The sequence below is a fragment of the Trichosurus vulpecula genome, chromosome 1 (genome assembly GCF_011100635.1).
Source record: "Trichosurus vulpecula isolate mTriVul1 chromosome 1, mTriVul1.pri, whole genome shotgun sequence".
In the NCBI taxonomy this organism is placed as follows: domain Eukaryota; kingdom Metazoa; phylum Chordata; class Mammalia; order Diprotodontia; family Phalangeridae; genus Trichosurus; species Trichosurus vulpecula.
In genome coordinates this window covers 551,593,039-551,600,394 of record NC_050573.1, presented here as the reverse complement: position 1 = coordinate 551,600,394, position 7,356 = coordinate 551,593,039, and the positions used below count along the sequence as shown (strand labels likewise).

The following is a 7,356-nucleotide window of genomic DNA, read 5'->3' as shown; positions in this document are numbered from 1 at the left end:
GCAAAAGGGTAAAGGGGTTTATAGGGAGCAGGGAACAATTTAAAGAAATTCTCCTTGATGGATAAAAGAAGCAAACACATTTATTTTTAAATAGCTACCACCTGCCACTGCTTAATTTAATATTTCACAGCCCTTCTGTTTGTCACCCTTGGAGCTTTGCTGCTGTTTTCTCCCAAAACAGAGACCTGTCATTCAGCGTACTCAGTTCAGGGAACAGAACCTTATTATTTTGTGGCTGGAACTCTTCAATCAGTCTTAGTCTATTCTCCCTGCTGACAGCTGCCTGCCAAGGACCCCCTCTAAGCCACACCATTATGGGAGGGAAGTTAGGGCTAAGAAAAAGGGGATTGGGTTTGCTTCCTTGAAGGCCAAATATTCCTAGTTCTTTTAAAATAAAGGAGTGAACCAATTGGTATGCATTAGTGTACCATCCAGTCTACCTTCCTGGGTTTTCACATTGGTCTCATTCAATTCCGATTCTTTTTTTTAAGTTTCAAACTCTTTTAAGCACTTGTAATTGAGTAGAATGAATTCTAGATGCACAAAAATGATTGGACTGTGAACAGCAATACAAGTCTAGCTAAGAACAATTAACCTTTGCTGACCAAAAAAGAAGCTTAACATGCATAAAAATTTATATAAAACATCTATAAAGTATTTTTGCCAAATATAAATGAAATTAGCTTTACTATAGAAATCATTCTGGGAGCTTTCTAGGGAAGACAAATACATTTTGAAATAAAGCAAATTGGATTATATCAAAGACACATTCTACATTTTTATCTGTCAACTTTTCCTTGAAGTTCTGTCATATCCTTTTTTTGAGCTTTGAAGCTTTTAAGCTTCATCTGTTAACAACCTTGGGAACCCAACAGATTTTATTCTTACAAAAATCTAGTGCATATTGTTCCAGATTTCATTATATACGATGGATTGATAGAAACTCAGATTGGTAGAAAGATTTGATATGTATCAATGACAACCTCTTAAATTTGTGACAGAACTTATTGGTTATGGCTTCCTTTTTTTAAAAAAATAGCTTCATGAACAACACAGATCAGAAATATGTATTTGGTCTACTTTCTTCTTTGTTTTTCATTATAACACACCAATGCTCATTTACCAAAATGAATAAAAATTTGGATACCAAAATGAAGATTGGTTCCAACTGATATAATGCTTTCTGTGTATGAAGGTCTATGGGTAAAGTCTTTTTCTCTAAGTGCTATGGTATGGTACAGGACAGAGTTGTAATATAGAAGCACTTCTGACAGTAGATCTTCTTTTATAAAATATTCCTGAAACACCTATTGTCATTGACTGAAGTCAATACACTTAAAAAAATCCTGTAATTGTGGCCAGTATTGAGACACATCAGGTTCACTTCCAGGAACTTGAATGGGAACTGACACTCCAGGGGAAACGAGGTCTGTTAAAGTGGTACCAGAAGTGCCCATTGGTTCATGTGTGTCTGCATGTGTGCAGATGTGTAACTATCATAACTGCCCATTTACCAGTGGACTAGTGGGCAACCTGCAAGAGTAAGAGGTGGTCTGGCTGGGAACAGGGGGTTACTTTGGCAGGTTGTTCACCCTTGTGAAGCTAGGCATGGTTGGCAAAGGGCTATATGTATTTGTTAGGGCTGTGTCTGACTGACTCAACATAGAGCCTGATGTAAAGGAAGAAACAGGAGTGGCAGGTTGTAGGATTGGCTGGCAGACACTTGTACTGGAGCTATTGCTGATGGGAATATGGGTGTGTTGCTGGTCTGCCTTCTCTCATTCCCCACTTTCTCTTCCCTTCTCTACTTTGCCTTTGATTAGAAAACTATACCTATATTCTTGCTTCAGGTAGGTCTACTTTGGCAGCTAGTCTCTCTCTGGCAAACACATTTGGGTAATGGATTCTTTCAAACTCTTTCTTTAGAGCCTCAATTTGCTCTTGGGTAAAGGATGTCCCATTTCTTTGCAGTTTTCACTTTAGCTGAAGTTTCATTTGGGCTTCATCTGAATCTTCTCCATTTCAGCAGGTGGAATTAGTGTTCTCCTCCCCACCCCACTTTCCTCTTGCTGGCAGCCATCTCTCATCTACAGAACATAGATCAAAATATTGCCAAATCAGTTTCTTAAAACTGACATCCAGAACTGAATGTGGTTCTTTACATGTGTTCTGACTGGAAAAAGAAACAGTGAGAAAAATATCTTCCTTTTTTCCTATACATTTGTAGGTTTATTAATATAAGCTAAGATTGTCTGAGATTTTTCCCCTCCTAGCCACATCACACTGTCAGCTCATTCTGAGTTTACAAGTGCTTAAAATAACAAAATGCTTTTAATATATACGCTGTCAAGTGACATCTCTACCATCTTGTACTTATGTTATTGGACTTTTGAACCCAAGCACTAGACATTTATTTGTATTTTCTTAGATTTAGCCCATTATTCTAGCCCAGAAAGATCTTTATGAGTTCTGATTAATTAATGACTTGGATAGCTTTTGTCACCTTCAAATTTGATAAACAAACCATTTATTCTTTCATTTAAGTCAGGACATGGCAAACTACAACCTGTGAGCCAAACCCGGCTCAACTGCCATGCTATCAAACTAAGAACTTGAAAAGAAAGTTTTATTGTCTTTAAAAATATAAAAAAATCAAAGTTTTATTGTATTTTAAAATGCAAAAACCATTCTTAGCTCTTGGGCCATAGAAAAATAGGTGGCAGAATTCAGGACTGGGCTAGTAGTTTGTTGACCTCATTCTGATGACAGATGAACTTCCCAAATGATATCCTTCTATTAAACAACAGGTTTTGGATATAGTCTTTCAAGCAGATAACAATCCAAATAGCTATGGCAGCCAATATTTCTATATCTTTTCTTTTTTTTTTTGAGGGTGGAAGGCAGGGCTATTGTGGTTAAGTGACTTGCCCAAGGTTACACAGCTCATAAACGTGTCAAGTGTCTGAGGCCAGATTTGAATTCAGCCCCTCCTGACTCCAGGGCCAGTGCTCTACTCACTGTGCCACCTAGCTGTCCCTATTTCTATATCTTAACCTACAAGACTATCATGTAATGCTATGTATGCTTTGCTAAGATTCAATATAGTCTCATTAGTGGCATTCCCCTGCTGCATGTGTGTTAAAAAAAGGGAATGAAGGTATGAGTTGTTCTTAGTGAATCCACATTGGCATCTAGTGTCAATATCATCCTTTCTATGTTCTCACCAACCATAATTTAATGAATTAGTCAAGAATTTTGTCAAGAATTTAAATCAATATTACTAGTCTATAGTTTTTAGAATTACCTCTTTTTGAAAATCAGGACAACATTTATCTATGTTCAGTTTTCTTGCCCCTCTTTCATTCTCCATGATTCTTCAATATAGTGAGTCCATTTAACCGTCAATCAACCAATAAACAAACATGTATTAAGCACCTCCTATATGCCAGGCACTGTCCTAGGCACTGGTGATAGAAATAAAAAGAATGAAACAATCCTTTAGCCTACTTGCTAAGAGCTTACATTATAATAGAGGAAAAACAAATGTCTGCCTGTCTCTCCATTCATAGAAATGTATCTACATGTGTGTATCTCTCTCTCTCTCTCTCTCTCTCTATATATATATATATATATATATATGTATAAAGTACTTATAGCACAAATATAAAGATAATAAATACAAATAAACCATCACATCTAGGAGGTTTTTAAAAAAATCTTTTTGGCATTTTGGAAGAAAGCTCATCCAGGCCCAGAGACTTGAATACAGAATTGCTTAAAAGCTCTCACTATCTCTTCCTTATATTGTATTTCAATTCCTTTTTTGTACCCTTTTTCTATTTCTATATTTTTTCATCTGAAGACTGATCATTTTCCTTGACAGAGAAGACAGAAAGGTGGAAGATGAGCAGTTTTACTTTTTGTCACTTGTTAACAGTATATGACCTATAATAAACATTGTTTGTCTCTTAGTTTTCCATTTTTTGTTTCAAGCATGGCTTTAAACCGCCCCCCCCCCACCCTTGCTTTGTAGCACTTTTTCAAACCTGAGTTCATTCTGTGCTTTAGCCTACTTAGGTCTCTTTTCACAGGAATATGTCAGTCTTTTATCCTTTCTTAGTTCCATGATTGTTTCTATTTTTGTCATACATTTAAAAAAGTTATTAGAGAGCTCCCTGTGCAGTCACATTAGTCTCTTTATGTCCCCCTTCCTAATTTTCTTTCTCACAGGGATCCTTCACAACTGTATTGCTAGAATTTGGTTTTTGAGAGCTTTCTTCCATTATTCTTGAGCCATCTTTCCTTTTAGGTTTTCAAGCCATGGGATCATTATTTCTCTAAACTTTTAAAACTCCCTTTTTAAAAAAAAGTCTAGGGTATATATCTGACTGTACCTAGAGCTCTCTTACCTACCAGGGACATAAAATGATATAATAAATTTCTTCCAAGGTTCATTTCCCTTCTATTTCCTATAGTTGTTTAGTATTGGATCCATAGTAGCATTTCCCCTTGTTGCTTTTTATAGCTTCAGTAATGATTCTTTCCCCTCTGACTTCCCATAGCTCTTGATTTGTGCTTCTTTTATGCATTTATCATGTTATGTTAGTTATCTGACCAAGCCTTAAACCCAATTTACTCTGGATCTCAAGGACTGGACAATAGGTCCCTGCCCAAGCACCACGTAATAGTTATTTTGGGGGCTTTCCTGGCTCAGAGTGAATGTAAATAGTAACTCTTTCTCTTTTGGGCAGCAACCCTGAGGGTCTTTTCCTCCCAGTTTGATTTTTTTTTTACTTTATTTTAATCTCTTTTATTTTATTTTATTTTAATTTATTTAATTTATTTAATATATTTAGTTTTCAGCATTGATTTTCACAAGAGTTTGAATTACGAATTTTCTCCCCATTTCACCCTCCCCCCCACTCCAAGATGCCGTATATTCTGGCTGCCCCATTCCCCAGTCAGCCCTCCCTTTTGTCACCCCACTCCCCTCTCATCCCCCTTTCCCTTCTTCTCTTGTAGGGCAAGATAAATTTCTATGCCTCATTGCCTGTGTATCTTATTTCCTAGTTGCATGCAAAAACCTTTTTTTTGTTTGTTTTGAATGTCTGTTTTTAACACTTTGAGTTCCAAATTCTTTCCCCTCTTCCTTCCCCACCCGCCCTCCCTAAAAGGCAAGTAATTCAACATAGGCCACATGCGTATCATTATGTAAAACCCTTCCACAATACTCATATTGTGAAAGATTAACTATGTTTTGCTGCTTCCTAACCTATCGCCCTTTATTGAATTTTCTCCCTTGACCCTGTCCCTTTTTGAAAGTGTTTTCTTTTGATTACCGCCTCCCCCTATCTGCCCTCTTTTCTATTGTCCCATGTTTTTTATCTTCTTCCTCCTTCTTTCCTGTGGGGTAAGATACCCAATTGAGTGTGTATTGTATTCCCTCCTCAGGTCAAACCTGATGAGAGCAAGATTTACTCATTCCCCCTCACCTGCCCCCTCTTCTCTTCCTACAGAACTGCTTTTTCTTGCCATTTTTATGGGAGATAATTTACCCCATTCTATCTCTCCCTTTCTCCCTCTCTCAATATATTCCTCTCTTATCCCTTAATTTGATTTTATTTTTTTTAGATATCATCCCTTCATATTCAACTCACCCTGTACCCTCTGTCTGTATACATATATAAACACCTACATATATGCATACACACATAGGCATATATATACATACACACACACACACACACACATATATATATATGTATATTCCTTTCATCTACTCTAATACTGAGGTCTCATGAATTATACACATCATCTTTCCATGTAGGAATGTAAATGAAACAGTTCAACTTTAGTAAGTCCCTTATGATTTCTCTTTCTTGTTTACCTTTTCATTCTTCTCTTGATTCTTGTGTTTGAAAGTCAAATTTTCTATTCAGTTCTGGTCTTTTCACTGAGAAAGCTTGGAAGTCCTCTATTTTATTGAAAATCCATATTTTGCCTTGGAGCATGATACTCAGTTTTGCTGGGTAGGTGATTCTAGGTTTTAATCCTAGCTCCATTGACCTCCGGAATATCGTAGTCCAAGCCCTTCGATCCCTTAATGTAGCAGCTGCCAGATCTTGTGTTATTCTGATCGTGTTTCCACAATACTCAAATTGTTTCTTTCTGGCTTCTTGCAGTATTTTCTCCTTGATCTGGGAACTCTGGAATTTGGCGACAATATTCCTGGGGCTTTTCTTTTTGGGATCTTTTTGAGGAGGCGATCGGTGGATTCTTTCAATTTCTATTTTACCTTCTGGCTCTAGAATATCAGGGCAGTTTTCCTTGATAATTTCTTGAAAGATGGTATCTAGGCTCTTTTTTTGATCATGGCTTTCAGGTAGTCCAATAATTTTAAAATTATCTCTCCTGGATCTATTTTCCAGGTCAGTGATTTTTCTAATGAGATATTTCACATTGTCTTCCACTTTTTCATTCTTTTGGTTCTGTTTTATAATATCTTGATTTCTCATAAAGTCACTAGCTTCCACTTGCTCCAATCTAATTTTAAGGTAGTATTTTCTTCAGTGGTCTTTTGGACCTCCTTTTCCATTTGGCTAATTCTGCCTTTCAAGGCATTCTTATCCTCATTGTCTTTTTGGAGCTCTTTTGCCATTTGAGTTAGTCTATTTTTTAGGTGTTGTTTTCTTCAGTATTTTTTTGGGTCTCCTTTAGTAAGTCATTGACTTGTTTTCATGGTTTTCTCACGTCACTCTCATTTCTTTTCCCAATTTTTCCTCTACTTCTCTAACTTGCTTTTCCAAATCCTTTTTGAGCTCTTCCATGGCCTGGGGCCAGTTCATGTTTTTCTTGGAGACTTTTGTTGTAGGCCCTTTGACTTTGTTGACTTCTTCTGGCTGTATGTTTTGGTCTTCTTTGTCACCAAAGAAAGATTCCAAAGTCTGAGACTGAATCTGAGTGCATTTTTGCTGCCTGGCCATGTTCCCAGCCAACTACTTGACCCTTGAGTTTTTTGTTGGGGTATGACTGCTTGTAGAGTAGAGAGTACTCTGTTCCAAGCTTGAGGGGATGTGCTGTTGTTTTCGGAGCTATTTCTATACAGCCAGCTCTGCCACAGCAGCACTCATACTTCCCCAAGAACTGCCAACCCAGACCGGACTTGGATCTTAAGCAGGCTCTGCACTCCTGCTCTGATCTGCCACTTAATTCCTCCCACCAGGTGGGCCTGGGGCCAGAAGTAACTGCAGCTGTAGTTCTGTAGCTGCATCACCTCTGCTGTTCCCAGGGTGGTGGCTGAACCGTGAACTCCTTTCACTCTGTCCCCAGTAGCTTTTTCCACTAACCTTCTCTCTT

General features: G+C 37.6%; 1 pseudogene; it reads right to left on the bottom strand.

Moving 5' to 3' along the window:
- Positions 1–1,313: 1,313 nt before the first annotated feature.
- Positions 1,314–2,075, bottom strand: LOC118841697 (annotated as a pseudogene).
- Between the last annotated feature and the right edge of the window lie 5,281 nt (positions 2,076–7,356).